General features: G+C 42.3%; 1 protein-coding gene across 11 annotated transcripts in view; it reads left to right on the plus strand.

Annotated features, from left to right (window-relative positions):
• The window catches only part of LOC129820830 (PTB domain-containing engulfment adapter protein 1-like), a 170,227-nt gene that overhangs the window by 102,446 nt on the left and 44,735 nt on the right, over positions 1 to 23,046 (plus strand). The window contains exon 1 of one of the 11 annotated variants that reach the window (XM_055877839.1): positions 7,626 to 7,726. The exons of 8 other annotated variants lie outside the window; for them this stretch is intronic. The gene's annotated coding sequence lies outside the window, so the exon portion shown is untranslated. Of the gene's footprint in view, positions 1 to 7,625; positions 7,727 to 7,910; positions 7,989 to 8,013; positions 8,296 to 23,046 lie in introns of those variants that run through there. 2 more of the 11 variants (XM_055877840.1, XM_055877838.1) reach the window with 2 other exon arrangements.

Here is a 23,046-nt window from a genome sequence, read left to right on the forward strand (position 1 = left end):
CTAGACACATTATTCCATCAAGAAATAGTTAACCCCTCTGCTTCCTCAACTTCATGTAATGGGCACTACTATTCAGGGAACATACTATTTGTAGGCTTTACATTCAATTTCACTCTTCTGGAAGTGGTGGGTTAGCCTAAAGCTTTGGACACAACGGCTGTGTATTGATTAAGATAAGACAGTCTCAGCAGATGGTGGTTGTGTCTCTACCTAGATGACGTGTTGGATGCAAGGGGAAGCAGTTGTTGATGAGAGCATTCAGGACTGCTTCGTGATATGCTGCTGGATCAGCATGCATAACCTTGCACAGCTTTTTGGCCCTGGGAAGTGGATGACTCCTTCTGATTGGATGTCATGTTTTATTGTTGAAGGGAAAGACAGCCCGAATCCCTGCCCACTGGGCAAAAAACAGGTTGAATCAACATTGTTTCCACGTCATTTCAACCAAAACATGATATGTGATGACGTTGAACCAACGTGGAAAACTGATTTGGATTTCTTTTTAAAGTCACCATCATTTGTAACCTAAATCCAATGACAGGGTGGCATATTTGGTTGATTTCATATTGAATTCACGTTAGTGGACAACTCAACCAAATGTAAATCAAAACTAGACATTGAACTGACATCTGTTGCCAGTGGGTATTGACCGTTGGATAAAGTAGTGTTTTTCTACTTTCCATCTGAAACATGATTTGAGCAACCATATGACATGTGCAGAGGACTGTATGTCTTGGTTTGTGTTACGAAGAAGGCAGATATTTGATTTTTGCAGGACCACCAATACATCATTGAGACACAGCTTGTCTGTATTCACAATAGCATTGTCTATAAAGATTGATTTTCAATTCATTTTTTATAATTTAACCAAATCACCAGTTGGTTCAGCTGTCAAACATTTTCCCCCTCCAGATAATTTCAATAATGCCATGTAAGAACCATAGCCTGAATCCAAATATAACTATAGTTAGAAAGACTATAAGTGAGATTTCCTTTTTTGGCTTGGTGTTCTGTAGTTTGTGACAGGGACATGAAGACCTAACACCAAGCTCCATACCCTGCAGTGTTCCAAGGGTTGAAAACACATGCTTCCGCCCTCAAGTACAAACAGCAGACGCCTTACCCCAAAGTTGTGCTTGCAGTTTTCAGGAACGTCCTGGTTTGTTGACTTAAGTGGAAGACTTAGACTGTGGGTGGAAAATAAAATCAAAGCCCAAATGCTCCTGGTCACTTCACAAGGAGAAAAAAATAAAAACATATTTGTTTGCTTTGTTGGTGTAGTAGAGTATTGTACAATTCTCAAAATAGCTTCCATGTCTTTGGTAAACCAAAGTGTAACCGGATGGTGAGTGTGTTTTATTGTAGGACATGCAGATGTCATCCCGCTGGGCAAAAATTGGTTGAATCACCATAATTTGTAACCTAAATCCAATGACATGAATCAATGTTTCCATTTCAACCCAAAAAATCAACATGATGATGTTGAATCAACGTGGAAAACTTCTTGAATTTGCAATAAGTCATCAACGTAAGGGCATTTTGTCTTTTTACATTTTTTTACACAACTTTTAACCTTTAATCTAATGACATGTTTTTTTAATATTAAATAATAATTTGAATTAAATTAGTTGACAACTCAACCAAATGTAAATCAAAACTAGATTTTTAACTGACGTCTGTGCCCAGTGGGATGGCCATGCAACATATGATCACTGATGGATGTACCAATGGGGTTCCTAACAACTGGCCTCTCATAACCAAAACTTTGTTTGCACTCTAGAATAAGACTCAGCTGACATTTTCAGTCTTTATAAAAGTTAATATTGTTGATTTTTTTAAAGTCACACAACCCACACTCTTCAACATAGTTTGAAAAGTCTATCTAGAACGAAAGACTGTGTGTTACCAGTAAATCCTTCAATTACTGATTAACATATCCTGCAAGAAGCCACTCTGTTTTAACATTTTACTCGACACTAAAATCCATTATTGTTTCTGATAATTTCCTTGTAGAATCAGCAAGAAATGCCAGTGCGTGTGACATATGGAGATGTTATGTGGTTCAATTTGGTCACATATTGATTTTGGTTTTGTAAAGGCAGTCATTGTTGTTCTCCTCCTCAAACGAGGAGGAGCATGGATAGGACCAAGATGCGGATTGAGGGAAATAAGCCATCTTTTGATGAACACAGCAAAACAAGACACTACAAAAAAACAAACGTGACTAACCTTCAACTGTCCTGTGTGGACACAGGAACAAACACCCACAAAACACCAGTGAAACCCTGGCTGCCTTTGTATGACTCTCAATTAGAGACAAACAATACACACCTGTCTCTAATTGAGAATCATACCAGGCCGAACACAAAACCCCACATAGAAATACAAACATAGACAAACCCACCCAACTCACGCCCTGACCAACTAAAATGAATACAAAACAAAGGAAAACAGGTCAGGAACGTGACAGAACCCCCCCCCTTAAGGTGCGAACTCCGGGCGCACCAGCACAAAGTCTAGGGGAGGGTCTGGGTGGGCGTCTGTCCACGGTGGCGGCTCTGGCGGTGGACGAGGTCCCCACCCCACCATAATCAATCCCCGCTTCTTTATCCCCCTCCCAATGACCACCCTCCCACTAACCCCACCTAAATGAAGGGGCAGCACCGGGACAAGGGGCAGCACCGGGACAAGGGGCAGCACCGGGACAAGGGGCAGCACCGGGACAAGGGGCAGCACCGGGACAAGGGGCAGCACCGGGACAAGGGGCAGCACCGGGACAAGGGGCAGCACCGGGACAAGGGGCAGCACCGGGACAAGGGGCAGCACCGGGATAAGGGGCAGCACCGGGATAAGGACCAGCACCGGGATAAGGGGCGGCAGGTCCTGGCTGAGGGACTCCGGCAGGTCCTGGCTGAGTGGCAGCTCCGGACTGTAGGGCAGCTCCGGACTGTAGGGCAGCTCCGGACTGTAGGGCAGCTCCGGACTGTAGGGCAGCTCCGGACTGTAGGGCAGCTCCGGACTGTCGGACGTCTCTGGCAGCTCCTGACTGGCGGGCGTCTCTGGCAGCTCCTGACTGGCGGGCGTCTCTGGCAGCTCCTGACTGGCGGGCGTCTCTGGCAGCTCCTGACTGGCGGGCGTCTCTGGCAGCTCCTGACTGGCGGGCGTCTCTGGCAGCTCCTGACTGGCGGGCGTCTCTGGCAGCTCCTGACTGGCGGGCGTCTCTGGCAGCTCCTGACTGGCGGGCGTCTCTGGCAGCTCCTGACTGGCGGGCGTCTCTGGCAGCTCCTGACTGGCGGGCGTCTCTGGCAGCTCCTGACTGGCGGGCGTCTCTGGCGGCTCCTGACTGACGGACGGCTCTAGCGGCTCCTGACTGACGGACGGCTCTACTGGCTCGGGACAGACGGGCGGCTCTAATGGCTCGTGGCAGACGGATGACTCAGACGGCGCTGGGCAGACGGATGGCTCAGACGGCGCTGGGCAGACAGATGGCTCAGACGGCGCTGGGCAGACAGATGGCTCAGACGGCGCTGGGCAGACAGATGGCTCAGACGGCGCTGGGCAGACAGATGGCTCAGACGGCGCTGGGCAGACAGATGGCTCAGACGGCGCTGGGCAGACAGATGGCTCAGACGGCGCTGGGCAGACAGATGGCTCAGACGGCGCTGGGCAGACAGATGGCTCAGACGGCGCTGGGCTTACGGGCCGTTCAGGCACCGCTGGGCAGACGGCAGACTCTGGCCGGCTGAGACGCACTATAGGCCTGGTGCGTGGTACCGGAACTGGAGGTACCGGGCTGAGGGCACGCACCTCAGGGCGAGTGCGGGGAACAGGAACAGGGCACACTGGACTCTCGTGGCGCACTCTAGGCCTGGTGCGTGGTACCGGAACTGGAGGTACCGGGCTGAGGGCACGCACCTCAGGGCGAGTGCGGGGAGAAGGAACAGTGCGTCCAGGGCTCTGGAGACGCACAGGAGGCTTGGTGCGTGGTGCCGGAACTGGAGGCACTGGGCTGGAGACACGCACCTCAGGGCGAGTGCGGGGAAGAGGAACAGGGCTCTGGAGATGCACTGGAAGCCTGGTGCGTGGTGTAGGCACTGGTGGTACTGAGCTGGGGTGGGAAGGTGGCGCCGGATATACCGGACCGTGAAGGAGGACACGTGCTCTTGAGCACCGAGCCTCCCCAACCTTACCAGGTTGAATGGACCCCGTAGCCCTGCCAGTGCGGCGAGGTGGAATAGCCCGCACTGGGCTATGCAGGCGAACCGGGGACACCACCTGTAAGGCTGGTGCCATGTACGCCGGCCCGAGGAGACGTACTGGAGACCAGATACGTTGGGCCGGCTTCATGGCACTCGGCTCGATGCACAACCTAGCCCTCCCAGTGCGGCAAGGTGGAATAGCCCGCACTGGGCTAAGCACGCGTACTGGGGACACCGTGCGCTTTACCGCATAACACGGTGTCTGACCAGTACGACGCCCTCTTACTCCACGGCAAGCCCGGGGAGTTGGCTCAGGTATCCAACCCGGCTTCGCCACACTCCCCTTTAGCCCCCCCCCCCAAGAAATTCTTGGGTGAGCCTCTCGGGCTTCCGGCCTCTCCTATGTGCTGCCTCCTCATACCAGCGCTCCTGGGCTGTGGCTGCCTTCTTCACCTCCCGAGAGCGGCGATTCTCTCCAACCCTTCCCCAGGGTCCCTTTCCGTCCATGATCTCCCAAGACCATTCCTCCTGTGTCCAGTGCCTTAGTTCCCTTTCTCTCTCCTCAATCCGCTTGGTCCTGTTGTGGTGGGTGTTTCTGTAAAGGCAGTCATTGTTGTTCTCCTCCTCAAACGAGGAGGAGCATGGATAGGACCAAGATGCGGATTGAGGGAAATAAGCCATCTTTTGATGAACACAGCAAAACAAGACACTACAAAAACTACAAAACAACAAACGTGACTAACCTTCAACTGTCCTGTGTGGACACAGGAACAAACACCCACAAAACACCAGTGAAACCCTGGCTGCCTTTGTATGACTCTCAATTAGAGACAAACAATACACACCTGTCTCTAATTGAGAATCATACCAGGCCGAACACAAAACCCCACATAGAAATACAAACATAGACAAACCCACCCAACTCACGCCCTGACCAACTAAAATGAATACAAAACAAAGGAAAACAGGTCAGGAACGTGACAGGTTTGATATGTCTTTGTGGAAGGAATGTTAATAAAGTTGGAGGAATGTCTGTTAGCAACTGACTATTCATAATACTATTGTGTGGGATGGAGCACGTTTTACTCATCATGAATAAATCAGATACGTAATAAAATAATAAGATTGACTTAGTTGTTGTTGTAATTCTTGATTTACTCTATTTCCATAATAATAATTTAAAAAATGCTAATTGCCCAAGAACACTGATATTACCTCTTAAGATAACTTTTATGTCTTGGGAATATCAATCCTGGAGATTTGATATCAATCTGATAGAAATGAAGTAGATGTAATGTTTCCCAAGGTGCCTCATTGAGAAAAGAGCAGCCATGGCATTAATTACCCACAGTAGATGTAATGTTTCCCAAGGTGCCTCATTGAGAAAAGAGCAGCCATGGCATTAATTACCCACAGTAGATGTAATGTTTTAAACGTGGAAGTTGGATTAGAGGTGTGACAAGTGTCAATCATATACTGTAGTGGTCCTACTTATTTATATTTAGCCTTTAGCAGTATTAACTTGTTTAGGAAAACAGTCCTAATGTTGGAAAGAAATGTCATCCACAGTCATATGTATTTATTTTCCAAGCTATAGGATACACTACTTTACATACAGCAGGTGTTTAAAGGACCAAAGAGTTTGGTCTGCTTCATTTAGCCATGGAAAAAATATTGCGCTACTGGTTTTGTCACGGCCCTAATTGATACATGTTTTAGAGGCTCCTGAGTGGCGCTGCGGTCTAAGAGACTGCATCTCAGTGCTAGAGGCGTCACTGCAGACCGTGGTTCAATTCCAGGCTGTATCACAACCGGCAATTATTGGGAGTCCCATAGGGCGGCGCACAATTGGCCCAGCGTGGTTAGGGTTTGGCCGGGGTAAACTGTCATTGTAAATAAGAATTTGTTCTTAACTGACTTGCCTAGTAAAATAAAGGCTAAATAAAAAATGTCCCTGATACAATTAAGGTCTGAGGGGGAGTGTTATGTGGCCAATATACCACGGCTAAGGGCTGTTCTTATGCACGATGGAACGCGGAGTGCCTGGATACAGACCGTAGCCATGGTATATTGGCCATGTACCAATCAGCATTCAGAGCTCGAACCACCCTGTTCATAATCAAAAATAAGTATAGAGACTATAAAAGGTTCCTCTAACTTAACAGAGAAGTTGCATTGGTGACAGCGTAGCTTGTAATGGAAATTATCTTCATACATGATCTTTCACATTGCCACGTGTGGAAGGGAGAGCTAGCAAATGTCTGCACAAACTTTAACACCCTACCTCACCCCAGCTGTCCATAGAAGACTGAAACATAAAATGATAGAGAGCAGACTAGAGCAAAGCATTAGGAAAACAACGTGTGAACAGAACCTCAGTCCTGATAGCCGGGCCCTCCCTGTTTTAAATGGTACCCAGAAGCAGAGGTACGGGAACTCCCAGCCAAAACAAACATGGCATTACACCGGGCCTGTATTCAATCAAAACCTATACAAAGGATTCCGGGGTCAAATCCAACATTTTGTTCCCTACAGTGAAATGTCTTAATGAATTAATTTTGTTTGAATTAACATGCAGTTTTCAGTTTACAGTGTGAAATAAAAATAAACTTGGTTTTGTTTCGAACTCGCAGTACAAGAATCCCAGGAAACCTGCTTACCAGCTTTGATTGAAAAAGGGCTCTAATGTCAAATTACACTGGACCTGTCATAAACAACAATAAATTATAAAACAATGTCACCCGTGTGTTTACCTGCCTGATGCCCCTCGCTTAAAGCTGTCCTGAGCAATTCATCTCCAATCATTGAATAAGACATGGAGGTGTCGAATTTCACTAAGGTATAACACAGTTTAAGACATGGAGGTGTCGAATTTCACTAAGGTATAACACAGTTTAAGACATGGAGGTGTCGAATTTCACTAAGGTATAATAACACAGTTTAAGACATGGAGGTGTCGAATTTCACTAAGGTATAACACAGTTCAAGCAGCTAGGATCCACTGTTCCAATGCTTATGTATTTCTTGAAGCTGCCGTTAAAATGCTTTTTCACAGCATATTGGGTTCCCCAATTCTCAAACAAAGTATTTTCTCATGCTCTTTTATCGATTCAGGGCTTCTTTTCAGGCACATTAAGTTACATTGTGATTTGAATATCTAAAAGCTCAATGTATTGCCATGTCTCTCCAAAAGTGATATAAGATTGACAGTTTAGACTGAAACCTTTGGAAAGTAGATTTTTGAAGGTAATCTCTGTATGTTTCCTCTTTGTGTAGAAAGCAATTTTCTTTTTTATGTCCTCCCAGAGAAATGTGCAGAAAAACAACTTTTGCATGAATTGTGGGTGGAGGAATTTTGACTCTGAAATCCAGGTATCGTGTTTCTGTAAAAAAGCCCTTGTTGGAGTTTTGCAAACCCATCTCCTCTACCACAATCCTGAATGTATCACCATCTGGCCCACAGCTGAAAACTATTAGGCTGTGCTGGAACTTCCTTCTTCTCACTATTTCACCCGGTTTCAAAGCAAGTAAGTCGCTTTTATTTTGGTGCTGCTGCCTGGTCATCTTTGCGTGTTTGTGTAATACCACTCGAAAGCCATTCTCTTATTTTAGTTTCTCTTGGCAACGGGGTAAAGCATCGGTTGGTCTGTTTGTTTGTCTCTTTTGCTGTTGGTAAGGGAGCTGGAATTTTCCTGTGTCTGATTGAATGAGAGAGAGAGAGCAAGAGAGAGAGAGCTCTGGGAGCAGCGCTGTGCTTGGTTTAGGCTGATTCAACTGTGGAATGTCGGGGTAAATTAATAAAGAGTTTTTGCTATGTCTAAGGTGTTTTGCGCTTAGCAAGCAAAATTCCAGAACGGGTGAACGCGAGTGAAGAAACAATGAAGCGCTGTTGTTTTCCGAGCGGCATTATGTTAGGGGACTGCAGTGCGTGTTTTCATCCCATGTCAAAAACTGGCTTACTTTTTTTTGTATGCGTATGGCTCAGATTTGCGGCTGCTAGAGAGGCTTTTAAAGGGACATCAACTTTGGGGATTTTTTTTTATTTGCGGATTGCTTTTTGGGTTTGAGAGAATATTTTTTTCCCTCTGGGTTCAAAGTAGGTAATTTCTGTTTTCCAACACATTCCAACTGTTTGAGTCAGTGAAGTAGAATTGCGCAACTGGCGGCAAGTTTTTCTGAGCAAATGACGAATGATAAATCTCGTGAATTAATTTCTGCCACATTTAGTGAATCATTTGCTTAAGGACCGGGGTCAATTTTTTTCAGGAAGTGATTTTAGTTTAAAACATATAAATAGCTTCTACTCAGTTTATTGATAATTCATTGGAAATTATAAGCAATTTTTAAAATAATTTAATTGGAATTTAAGTTTACCTGAACTGACTGCTTTCAATTCTAATTATCCCAGCCTTGATTTAATTAGAAGTGTTCGATGTGTAGTAGTAATACAAAATACATACATCCTGGAATGTTATTGTTGAATAATTAAATTGATTGCCGTTTTTTTGTTTGTTTTGTTTTTCAAACATTGTCCTTAATATCTTTGCGCATCATTGCTCCCAATTTAATATCACTCTTATTGTGTTGTGTACACTGATTGGAAACTGTTTAGCCATGGCATTAGGTGTCAATTTGCATTATTTTATGTCCTATTTGCTTTTATGATCAGACCTGATAGTGTTTATACACTACTGTAACTGCTCCGAGCATCAGCTTGTCCTCCGATGTTTTCGGTACACTGAGCGTACTGCAAACTGTAGTGAAGGGAGAAGAAACATCGATAGTTACATATCGGGATATTATTCATTGACAATATGTTGTCTCATATCATGTTATTGTTGCGGTAGTTGGCTGTACCTGCACTATACATCCACTATTTGTCCTTCAGCGCTTATTCTCCATCTTTGTATTAAATAGAGTGCAATTTTTCAGCACTTTTATTTCCATGACTGATCAAAACTCGTTTTCTCATGCTCTCTCTCTCGTCCCTCTGCAGAAGATATATAGTGAGCTATAGCCTATGTTTAGGAACATCGAAATGCAATAAAATCACAGTATTGAATTACAATACAGATAGAATCGTGAGACTCGCAATACATATCTTATTGGCATCTTAGTAGCGTGATAATATCGTATTGTGAGGTCCCTGGCTGTTCCCTGCCCTAGTAAACTGCATAATATTATGGTCTTTGTCGTCCCTCAGGAACAATCCATTCCCTCTAACTCTCCCGGCTATAGGTTACGCTACATACACGCTCCCGGGGAATTTTAAACCTGAGCAACTGCCTGTGAGAATAAGGATTGCTCAGCCGGTCTGATTCTCCAGACGGTTATATATCACCGCAACTGTGACCTCAAACATACCTGACCCCGATGCTTGCACAGTCACACTGCAGAGGGTTAATAGCAGTGGGGAAGGTTGCGACTCTGTGCTAAGACTGGGGATAAGGTTATCCCAAGAGAGGTTGACTCACCAGCCCAGGAAGCCATTAAAAATAGTAAACAGCTTCTGTCAATCATAATGAGGGACATCACAGAGTCAGTCCAGGCATACACAGCCCAACAGTAGAGTAAGAAAACATCCACAGTGAGAGGGTATTGTAACCTGCTCTCCTATATTCCCTTTGTGGTTGCCGTTAGATACACTGTAGGCTAGCACTTGGTATTTTCTGTGCCTCTGGATACTAGAATGGTATTTTTTTCAGGCAGTCTTAGGGAGGAAAAGTTCTCGCTTTGAGTTGGGTTGTCTGATATGATTCTGCTGAAATAGTGATTTGAATGTAATGTAGATCTTGTGTATCTTAGTCCTGATCTTCAACACAAGGTATAGATCCTGTCTTCATAAGAAGAGGAGTTCAAACCAAGTTCAGACTGTAAACTGTGAAGCCACATAAACAAAATGGAATGGTAGAGTAGTAGGCATTTATAGGCAGTAATGCAGCAAGCATTTCTGTTATCTTGTTTAAAACAGACAACTCACAAGGAAAAGGTGGGAAACTGGTATTGGCACTGGACTAGACAGATGCAGTCACACACTCTAGCTGTTGATGGCTTGTCTTTTTGACTCAGTTATAACCTTTTAACTTATGACATAATACTCTTACTTGGTAGAGTTTTGTGGAAAAGGGATAGCGTTTATATACCACAGTGCTGTAAGAGTGTGTTTGAATGCACTGTAAAGTAACAATTAACTACCTTACGGTGATTCTTGTTTTTTTTATGTGTCAGTTAACTAATTTAACATATGATGGTGATACCATGGAAGGCCAAAACTCCATCCCACCAAAACAGGATGAAATTTTATGCAGTCTTTTCAAACAGTTTTTACACTGAAAGGGCATTATAATTTTCACAGTATTATTCCAACCTCATAGTGTGGAAATACAGTTGAAGTCGGAAGTTTATATACACTTAGGTTGATAGGCTAATTGGTGGGGTACCTGTGGATGTATTTCAAGGTCTACCTTAAAACTCTGTGCCTCTTTGCTTCACATCATGGGGAAATCAGCCAAGAACTCAGAAAAAAATGGTAGACCTGTCTGGTTGTCTGGTTCATCCTTGGGAGCAATTTCCAAACGCCTGAAGGTACAACGTTCATCTGTACAAACAATAGTACACAAGTATAAACACCATGGGACCACGCAGCCGTCATAATGCTCAGGAAGGAGACGCGTTCCTTCTAGAGATGAACGTACTAAGGGTACAAAAGTATCTATATCCACAGTAAAATTAGTAGTATATCGACATAACCTGAAAGGCCGCTCAGCAAGCAAGAAGCCTCTGCTCCAAAACCGCCATATAAAAGCCAGACTACGGTTTGCAACTGCACATGGGGACAAAGATTGTACTTTTTGGAGAAATGTCCCCTGGTCTGATGAAACAAAAATAGAACTGTGTGGCCATAATGACTATCGTTATGTTTGGAGGAAAAAGGGGGATGCTTGCAAGCCAAAGAACACCATCCCAACCGTGAAGCACGGGGGTGGCAGCATCATGTTGTGGGGGTGCTTTGCTGCAGAAGGGACTTGTGCGCTTCACAAAATAGATGGCATCATGAGGCAGGAAAATTTTGTGGATATATTGAAGAAACATCTCAAGACATCAGTCAGGAAGTTAAAGCTTGGTCGCAATTGAGTCTCCCAAATGGACATTGACCCCAAGCATACTTCCAAAGTTGTGGAAAAATGACTTAAGTACAACAAAGTCAAGGTATTGGAGATGCCATCACAAAGCCCTGACCTCAATCCTATAGAAATTTTTGGGCAGAACTGAAAAAGCGTGTGTGAGCAAGGAGGCCTACAAACCTGACTCAGTTACACCAGCTTTGTCAGGAGGAATGGGCCAGAATTCACCCAACCTATTGTGATAAGCATGTGGAAGGCTCCCCGAAAAGTTTGACCCAAGTTAAACAATTTAAAGGCAATGTTACCAAATACTAAGTGAGTGTATGTAAACATCTGACCCACTGGGAATGTGATGAAAGAAATAAAAGCAGAAATAAATCACTCTCTGCTATTATTCTGACATGTCACATTCTTAAAATAAAGTGGTGATCCTAACTGACCTAAGACAGGGAATTTTTACTAGGAATTAAATGTCAGAAATTGTGAAACTGAGTTTTAATGTATTTGGCTAAGGTGTATGTAAACTTTCGACTTCAACTGTATATATATATAAAACACAGAAATCTTGTTGACTGCACTGGGCCTTTTTAAGGTTGATCCCTGAAATAATTTGTTCTTCCTATGGAAGTAGGTTGAGGTGGAAGATGGTCTCATAGCTGTTGTCGATAGGGCCTTAAGTCCTGTTGGTCAAGATCAAGAGAGAGAAACATCAAGGGGACATTTCCCCTTGAGCATTGTTCTACAGAGTAATGAGTCAGTATGCTCCAATGAGGGATACATGGTTTTCCAGATGTCACGTGTGCATCACAGGAGGCTATTATTTTCTGAAGGCATTTTGTAATGCTGACGTTTTTTCAAACTCCAGATATTGAATGTGGGTTTTTCAATCTTCCACTCGTAAAGTAGACTAAGCCTAAAGAATAATATTTCCCTATTAAATTGGGACTTCACATGCTTTAGACCCTACAAGACTGTGCAAAAAGCCTCTTTGGTACCATTTTCATCATGCTCAGAGTGACAAAAATAACTGACTTGGTGCCTAGCCTATTGCTTATTTGTCTAGCATCTCTAGATGTGCAGAGAAGTGACTCCTTCTCCCCTGAATTGTGGACATGCTTTCTGGCTCTGCATCGCTCTGAGGCAGGGACCAATTCTTTGGCTGTAAATAAGAAAGACAAGATGTAATTTTAAGTGACGAAACTGTTCTGTTTTGGCAGCAGTCTGGATATCCCAATCCACACCCTCTAGCTCATTCCAGTTAAGCTTTTCGCCCTGAATGACCTTTTATAGATGGAAAGAAAACCTCTCCCAATATCACAATGTGGTTTTAGACCTTTGTTAAATGAAGTTGAAGACCATGAAGACCATGGTGCTTGCCTACGGAGCTGTGAGGGGAACGGCACCTCAGTACCTTCAGGCTCTGATCAGGCCCTACACCCAAACAAGGGCACTGCGTTCATCCACCTCTGGCCTGCTCGCCTCCCTACCACTGAGGAAGTACAGTTCCCGCTCAGCCCAATCAAAACTGTTCGCTGCTCTGGCACCCCAATGGTGGAACAAACTCCCTCACGACGCCAGGACAGCGGAGTCAATCACCACCTTCCGGAGACACCTGAAACCCCACCTCTTCAAGGAATACCTAGGATAGGATAAAGCAATCCTTCTGCCCCCCCCCCCCCCCTTAAAAGATGTAGATGCACTATTGTAAAGTGGCTGTTCCACTGGATGTCATTAGGTGAATGCACCAATTTGTAAGCCGCTCTGGATAAGAGCGTCTGCTAAATGACTTAAATGTAAATGTAAATGTAAGTTATGTCTCTGCTGAAAATGTATATTTTTTTCTTAATCATTGCATGTCTAAACATTATCCTAGTATTCTTAGCGACTTATTGTAGGACGCTTGTTGCTTTGTAATTTTAGAAAGAAAAGAGTAGTTTGGTGCTATAGTTCTGTCTAAAATATGGGGATTTGCTCATTTTTCCATTTCCTTTTATAATGGGGAGAAATCATGGTCCTCAGTGGCATGCTGAAGGTTTTACACAATAGTCGGTCAGAGCTGGCATTCCCATGTGGGGACTCAGGTAATATCATAACACTATACTGTAGCTAGCATATACCTTAAAGCTAGACTAATTGATGCTAATTTCTGTTCCTGAATTACATCTCTCAAATTGGACAAATAAGACATGGGAATGCTTGCGATTGCTTTTCTGTCATGTCCAAGTATATGAAATAATGTTGTTTATGTATTATTAATACTAAAGCTTTTGACACACTATCCAGCTCACAGTTCACATCGATTAACTTTGAGATTAAGGAGTAAGGAAACATTACTGTTCTTTGCATGGAAACATTCACATGGAGCCTTCAATCACTTTTTGCACGTTGTATTATTGTAGAATGGATCACAGTCTCTCAGGTTTGGCTGTCAAATAGCTTAGCATGTTTGTACCTGCTAGGGGCGGCAGGTCGCCTAGCGGTTAAGAGCGTTGGGCCAGTAACCGAAAGGGCTCTGGTTCTAATCTCTGGGCCAACTAGGTGAAACATCTGTTGATTTGCCCTTCAGCAAGACACTTAACCCTAGTCGCTCTGGATAAGAGCTTCTGCTAAGTGACTCAAATGTCAGACTCCTATTTATCACCACACCCCTCTTTTAAAAAGTCGTCCTGAGACATAGTCCTCTTCACAGAGATGTGCGATTTTTGTCCCCGGCGTGTGAGAGTCATTATTTCCTGAATGTTGCAACACTCCTCTGCATTAGGTCAGTGGATAAAAATGTCCTTCCCGAAGTTAGAGTTTGTCTCAACTTGTGAAAAGATACAATTCTGGAACTACTGACTTCAGCTGGACTATTGTAAGCATTTAAATCTACAGTATATTCTATATATTATATACAGTGCATTAGGAAAGTATTCAGACCCCTTGACTTTTTCCTCATTTGTTACGTTACAGCCTTATTCTAAAATGGTTAAATCGTTCTTTTAATCAATCTACACACAATACCCCATAATGACAAAGCAAAAACAGGTATTTATACATTTTTGCAAGCTATTTTCAGGTGTCTCCAGAGATATTGGAACATGTTCAAGTCTGAACTCTGGCTGGGCCACTCAAGGACATTCAGAGACTTGTCACTCTTGCGTTGTCTTGGCTGTGTGCTTAGGGTCGTTGTCATGTTGGAAGGAGAACCTTTGCCCCGGTCTGAGGACCTGAGCACTCTGGATCGCTCTGGAGCAGGTTTTTAATCAAGGATCTCTCTGTACTTTGCTCCGTTCATCTTTCCCTCGATCCTGACTAGTTTCCCAGTCCCTGATGCTGAAAAACATCCCTACAGCATGACCTGCCACAACCATGCTTCACCATAGGGATGGTGTCAGGTTTCCTCCAGATGTGACGATTGGCATTCAGACCAAAGAGTTCAATCTTGTTTCTCATGCTCTGAGAGTCCTTTAGGTGCCTTTTGGCAAACTCCAAGCGGGCTGTTGTGCCTTTTACTGAGGAGTGGCTTCTGTCTGGCCACTCTACCATACAGCCCTGATTGGTGGAATAGTGCAGCTTTTGGAAGAGTCTTGGTAGTTCCAAACTTCTCCAATTTAAGAACGATGGAGGCCACTGCGTTCTTGGGGACCTTCAATACTGCAGGCATTTTTTGGTACCCTTCCCCAGATCTGTGCCTTGACACAATCCTGTCTTGGAGCGCTACAGACAATTCCTTCAGCCTAATGGCTTGGTTTTTGCTCTGATATGCACTGTCAACTGTGGGACCTTATATAGACAGGTGTGTGCCTTTCCAAATCATGTCCAATCAATTGAATTTAACACAGGGGGACACAAATCAAGTTGTAGAAACATCTGAAGGACGATCAATGGAAACAGGATGCACCTGAGCTCAATTTCTAGTCTCAGAGCAAAGGGTCTGAATACTTATGTGAATAAGGTATTTCTGTTTTATTTTTAATACATTTGCAAACATTTCTAATAAAATGTTTTCACTTTGTCATTATGAGGTATTGTGTGTAGATTGAGGTAAAAAAAGAGTACATTTTAGAAAAGGCTGTAAAGTAACAAAATTTGAAAAAAGATATGCTTTACATATTAGATATTTGGTTTACTTATTATATACACAGTGTACTTTACATTTGATATATACAGTATAATCTACATATTATATATACAGTATGCTCGACATATTATATACAGTATACTTTACATTATATATAGGATACTCTTCATAAGATGTATACAATATACTTTACATATAATATGTAGCGTATATATATGTAAATTATACTTTACATATGATATATACAGTATACTATTCATATTATATGTGCAGTATACTTTACATATTGTATATACAGTGTACTTTACAATAATAATACAGTACTCTACATAGTATATATGTAGTACACTCTACATTGTGTGTGTGCGTATATATATATACAGTATACTCTACATATTATACAGTACACTTTACATATTATATACATTATACTTTATATATTATAAAGTATACTCTGCATATTATGTATATAATATACTCCACATATTATGTATAATGGTATTGTCTACATATTATATATACAGTATACTTTGCATATTATATATACAGTATAGTCTACATATTCAGAAATGATTCACTCCTTGACTTTTTCCACTTTGTTTCATTACAAGGTGGGATTAAAATATATTTAATTTCGATTATTTTTTGTCAAAGATCTGCATAAAATACTCTGTCAAAGTAGAAGATTCAAACATCAAAATATAATAATAAACACAAATCATAATAAACACATCTATCTTGATTACATACAGTACCACTTTGGACACACCTACCCATTCCAGGGTTTTTATTTATTTTCACTATGTTCTACTTTGTAGAATAATAGCGAAGATATCAACTATGAAATACCACATATGGAATCATGTAGTAACCAAAAAAGGTTTAAAGAAATAAAAATGTATTTTTTATTTGAGATTCTTCAAAGCAACTACCCTTTGCCTTGATGACAGCTTTGCACACTCTTAGCATTCTCTCAACCAACTTCATGAGGTTGCATTGGGAATGCATTTCAGGTGTGCCTTGTTAATTTGTGTAATTTATTTCCTTCTTAATGCGTTTGAGCCAATCAGTTTTGTTTTGACAAGGTAGGGGTGGTATACAGAAGATGGCCCTATTTGGTAAAAGACCAAGTCCATATTATGGCAAGAACAGCTCACCGGTGTTAACCCCGGTGTCCTGGCTAAATTCCCAATCTGGCCCTCAAACCATCATGGTCACCTAATAATCCCCAGTTTATAATTGGCTCATTCATCCCCCTCCTCTCCCCTGTAACTACTCCCCAGGTCGTTGCTGCAAATGAGAACGTGTTCTCAGTCAACTTACCTGGTAAAATAACGGTAAAATAAATAAATAAAATAAATAAGCAAAGAGAAACAATCCGGAAAATTTACAGAACTTTTAGTGTTTCTTGAAGTGCAGTCGCAAAAACCATTAAGCGCTACAGTATGATAAAACTGGCTCTGCTGCAGAGGATAAGTTCATTAGTTAACTGCACCTCAGATTGCAGCCAAAAACATACTTCACAGAGTTGAAGTAACAGACACATCTCAACATCAACTGTTTAGAGGAGACTGCATGAATCAGGCCTTCATGGTCGAATTGCTGCAAAGAAACCACTACTGAAGGACACCAATAAGAAGAAGAGACTTGCTTGGGCCAAGAAACACGAGCAATTGACATTTAAAATGTTTGAAATGGTCTGATGAGTCCAAATTTGATACTTTTGGTTCCAATTGCCATGTCTTTGTTGAAATGCAGAGTAATTGTGGTTCCCACCGTGAGGCATGGAGGCATGATGGTGACACTGTCAGTGATTTAATTGACGAACGCTCAATACTTGTTGAATATGGCCGGTGTCAGTAAATGTCAGCAAAAAAAGCGTAATTCAATTGTTGCCAGCAGCACAGTTAGTCACCAACCCTCTGGATAACATGAAAATAGCCTAACCAGCTCTGTTAGGGCGAGTAAAATGTTCAGATTGGGATGTTCTCTCATTATGTGTCTGGAAGTAGCTAGCAAGCTAGCTAATGTTAGCTTGGGTGCTTGACTCGGCTCAACCCTCCTCCTCGGCCAGAGTGTCCAGTGTGCGCTTGAACGCGCCGAGTACAAAACGCTCTGAATTTACAAATGGACAATCTGACAGCACAGTTGCAGTCACCAATGCTCTGGATAACATAACAGCCTAACCAGCTCTACTATGGCGAGGAATGTTCAGTGAGCTGTAATCTCATTTGTGCCTAGAAGTAGCTAGCATGTTAGCTTGGGTGCCTGACTGCGATTTTTGTATTTATTTTTTATTTTATTATGAACGAAACAAATACAAAAACAGAAATATACAAACAAGAGTACATAAACCTAAGACAGGGGTATTACATATTGAGATACATTTTCAATTTGTCAAAGTTTTTTGGTACGTATTGCTTTTTTTGTTTTTACACTTGCTGATAATGTCAAAGAATATAAATATTATTATCTTAAACAACATGAAGAGTTTTGTTCTGCGCCCAGTTCATTTTATGGATAAGAATCTGCCATGAAAAATAAACAGATAAACTTTCACTGTTAAATCAGGATCCATATAATTTTGATCAAAACATATCAGAGTCTTTCAAACTAACATTAATAGTAGTTTCTTTTAAAATGAAATCTTCTAACTTGCTCAAATCTTCTGACATAAGAACAGTCCCAAAATAAATGGTCAAGAGTCTCTGGGTCACAACCACAAAATACATATTTGTTATCAATAGCTATTTTGAATCTGTGTATAGTAAAGGTCTTTACAGGGGTTATTGACTGCTGTTGTTAGTACAGAATGCTCAATCAACCCTTAAAGAGATGGGTGGGGCTAAAGCTTAAGATAGTGTGAACGATGCTGAATGGTTGTAGACAAAGAAGTCCAGTAGTAGTACCAAAATATTCATGTCATTTTCTCATAAGTGAGTTTACAACTTTTACAACTTTCAAAGCAAAATTACTTTCCCATTATTCCTCAACTATAGTGTATGCTGTACCATTTTAGGGCTCTGAGTCTCTACTTGTATCCAATGTAAAAAAACAAAAACATTTCATTTTTTTCTCCATAAGACCGATTTGAGCCGATCGGTCACATATTTACAACAGGAGTATAGCCTACCTGGCTGGCATTAAAATAAACTATGGGGAAATGGCGTCCTCCATTCACTATTTAAGTGCATAGATGACATGTATTTTTTTTCCCGCTGCACCTTTTTTGATACAGGTGCATGATAATGGTCCATTCTAATTCAAAACAAATGTCACACAAACTCAGCAAAAAAAGAAAATGTCACTTTTTCACGACCCTGTCTTTCAAAGATAATTGGTAAAAATCCAAATAACTTCACAGATCTTCATTGTAAAGGGTTTAAACACTGTTTCCCATGCTTGTTCAATGAACCATAAACAATTCATGCACATGTGGAACGATCGTTAGTGTCTTAACAGCTTACAGACGGTAGGCAATTAAGGTCACAGTTATGAAAACTTAGGACACTAAAGAGGCCTTTCTACTGACTCTGAAAAACACCAAAAGATGCCCAGGGTCCCTGCTTATCTGCGTGAACGTGCCTTAGGCATGCTGCAAGGAGGCATGAGGACTGCAGATGTGGCCAGGGCAATAAATTGCAATGTCTGTACTGTGAGACGCCTAAGACAGCTCTATAGGGAGACAGGACAGACAGCTGACCGTCCTCGCAGTGGTAGACCACGTGTAACAACACCTGCACAGGATCGGTACCTCCGAACATCACACCTGCGGGACAGGTACAGGATGGCAACAACTGCCGAGTTACACCAGGAACGCGCACAATCCCTCCATCAGTGCTCAGACTGTCCACATTAGGCTGAGAGAGGATGGACTGAGGGCTTGTAGGCCTGTTGTAAGGCAGGTCCTCACCAGACATCACAAGCAACAACGTCACCTATGGGCACAAACACAATGTCGCTGGACCAGACAGGACTGGCAAAAAGTGCTCTTCACTGACGAGTTGCAGTTTTGTCTCACCAGGGGTGATGGTTGGATTCGCGTTTATCGTTGAAGGAATGAGCGTTACACCGAGGCCTGTACTCTGGAGCGGGATCGATTTGGAGGTGCAGGGTCTGTCATGGTCTGGGGCAATGTGTCACAGCATTAGCGGACTGAGCTCGTTGTCATTGCAGGCAATCTCAACGCTGTGCGTTACAGGGAAGACATCCTCCTCCCTCATGTGGTAGCCTTCCTGCAGGCTCATCCTGACATGACCCTCCAGCATGACAATGCCACCAGCCACACTGCTCGTTCTGTGCGTGAGTTCCTGCAAGACAGGAATGTCAGTTTTCTGCCATGTCCAGCGAAGAGCCTGGATCTCAATCCCATTGAGCACGTCTGGGACCTGTTGGATCGGAGGGTGACGGCTAGGGCCATTCACCCAGAAATGTCCGGGAACGTGCAGGTGCCTTGGTGGAAGAGTGGGGTAACATCTCACAGCAAGAACTGGCAAATCTGGTGCAGTCCATGAGGAGGAGATGCACTGCAGTACTTAATGCAGCTGGTGGCCACACCAGATACTGAATGTTACTTTTGATTTTGACCCCCCCCCCCTCCCCCCTCTCTTTGTTCAGGGACACATTAATCCATCTCCTTTAGTCACATGTCTCTGAAACGTGTTCAGTTTGTCTCAGTTGTTGAATCTTATGTTCATACACATATTTACACATGTTAAGTTTGCTGAAAATTAACACAGTTGACAGTGAGAGGATGTTTCTTTTTTTGCTGAGTTTATATATTATTTAGTATATGTAAAGACAAGTTAAAATCAAGAATAGTCTGATGGTTGATGATATCACTTGTGAATGATTTCCAGTATAAGAAACATTGCCTTTTTTGTAACTTGTTCGAATCATTGTGGCACACCTCACGTAGCCTTGCCCATAGGGCTATATATTTTAATAGGGTTTGTATCACAACTAAAGTGGCCAAATAACTTCTTAAAATGAAGCCCGTTAATCTGCTTTACAAGGGGTGTGGAGCCTAACTGGCATATATAAGCAGCACGTGAGTTTCAAGTTTGGGGAAGATAATTTTCACTGGAAAAATGCACCTTTATAATAAAAGCATTACATGCATAGTTGCATTTGCGGTAATTTTCATTATGGTTTCTGCTAATGGAACATTTGTGCTTATAGCCTATTATCATGTGCAAATTGCTGCGCTGATAATGTGAAGAAATAGCCTAATCGTTTATTAACATTTTAAGCTAAACGTTTTGAGATGTTGCATCAGCCACATTGCATAAAACATGTTTTTAATGCTAGGGGGGGTTGTATTAATTAGGAATCTATCCCACAACTGTCCCAGACTCTTTTGAATATTTATTTCTCACACAGAATAGAATAGGGCGACTTTTGTACTATGGGGGATAGTAGATTGACAGACTAGTGATTTTGCTGTTTGTTAGGCATACTCATCTTGTTGGCTGACAAAGTAAATGTGGACAGTTCTTCCAATATCTTCAATATGCACCTCGGAATTGGATAAGGACCCACACAGTTGTCATGTCTTTGACATCATTAAATTGAAGACTGTTATTTTATCAAATCAATTCTCTGTAATTATTATTACGTGATTAAACTAATCATGTAAATGTAATTAACTAGGAAGTCGGGGCACCAAGGAAAATCTTCAGATTATAAAGTTACAATTTTCCTAACAACTTTTCAGATATTTTAATATCTGATCAATTAGTCTTCTAATTAATGAATTATTCTTTACCTCACGTTAGTCTCATTCCAAACGTTGTAAATTGTTTGTTATCTGCACAAACCCAGCCTTTACCATGAATCATCCGTACATCAATTGTCTTAATCATTTATTTACTAACTAAATAATCACAGAGATGCATAAACAAACAGTAGGGGATGTTCCCTAGTGGGCTAAACCGATATGACAGCTTGGTGGACAAAGGGAAGTGGGTGTGGACTGAGGAGGGCTGGAATTACATGAGTCACTCCACAGTTGCTAATTATATTGATTGAAATGCTAATCCTTTGCACATGAACGCTCACTCATTCGGGAATAATTGCAATCAATATATATTTACGCTCAGTGTGTCATCATGATCTCTGTTGGAATCGTCTGTCTTTCTGTTGGAAAGTTCATCTGATCGTCTCTCTGCTTCCATGAAGTCTTTCGTGGTTAGAATGGATACCTCAGAGTACCATTCAGAAATGTTGTTATAGAATAGAAGTTTCGGCGGTTGTCGGTCTTCAATGGTACATTATTTCTAGCTGCAGACTAGTAATTAGTATCGAAGAGTTGCTCTTATTCTGTCGTGATCAATAGTCTCAGAGTTTAACCATTTGGTATGGTTAGGAATTCAAGAACCATTACAAACTGAGGATGTTGTGGTCTCCACTCAAACCTTTGCTCCCTCAGTTGACCGAGGTATGCGTGATCTGAAGGGGTTTCTTCAGGTGGGTTTTTTATTTGTAACAGCAGAAAAGGGCTGTCCCATGAGCCAGATCATGTTTGTGCTCACAGGGGCGGGCCAATGACTTAGTTAAACTTTGAAGGGAATACAATTCTCTCACATTAACGGTTCAACATCACCTTACATCATTTCACATAGTTTCATCTTTACTCATACATTTTATACAATAATTAGACGCAAACCTCATAACAGAGGCTCCTGTATAAACAGAGTTATGGTAATGTGGCTGTATTGTCTTTCATGAGGTCACAACATGAAACAAAACGGACCGGGTCGTAGCTGGCTACTCCACCGACCGTTTACACATTCTTCAAAACATGGATATTGTTCAGTTCTCAAGTTCTGTGATGTAGAAGAAGTTCCTTTGTTCTACTGTGAAACTCTCTATACTGCCTGGCCCTGAGGAGAGAGTCTCCTCCGGGAATTTACGACCTGAGATAACAGAACCTGGGTTTGAGAGAGAGAACGAACTCGCTATACCCAAAGAGGGCCACGTCATGACAGAGATGTGTCCGTCTTAACTTGTAACCTGTACGGAGAGCAGTGTGAGTAAGAGACACTTCGGATTGCGCAGCACTTAGTGAGAAGGGCACAACTGCTACTGGCTGCAAAAGGCATGTATGTTTTAGGGTGCATTATGGCCACAAATGGGATGCCAGCGTGAGATTTGAGGCAATATGAAGTGCTTGTCAAATTGTGAATGAGAGACTATTGGAGTGTGTACAGCCTGTGTGAAAAAACAAAGCAGAGCTCATGCCTTTCAAGTGACTTTTTTCAAATCATCATGCAGCCTTACAGTAGCTTGCGAAAGGATTCACCCCACTTGGCATTTTTCCTATTTTGTTGCCTTACAACCTGAAATTAAAATTGATTTTTGGGGGGTTTGTATCATTTGATTTACACAACATGCCTACCACTTTGAAGATGCACATATTTTTTTCTTGTGAAACAAACAAGAAAAAGACAAACTGAACTTGAGTGTGCATAACTATTCACCCCTGAAATTCAATACTTTGTAGAGCCATCTTTTGCAGTAATTACAGCTGCAAGTCTCTTGGGGTATGTCTCTATAAGCTTGGCATATCTAGCCACTGGGATTTTTGCCCATTCTTCAAGGCAAAACTGCTTCAGCTCCTTCAAGTTGGATGGGTTCTGCTGGTGTACAGCAATCTTTA

This window comes from Salvelinus fontinalis, chromosome 23, assembly GCF_029448725.1.
Source record: "Salvelinus fontinalis isolate EN_2023a chromosome 23, ASM2944872v1, whole genome shotgun sequence".
Taxonomy (NCBI): domain Eukaryota; kingdom Metazoa; phylum Chordata; class Actinopteri; order Salmoniformes; family Salmonidae; genus Salvelinus; species Salvelinus fontinalis.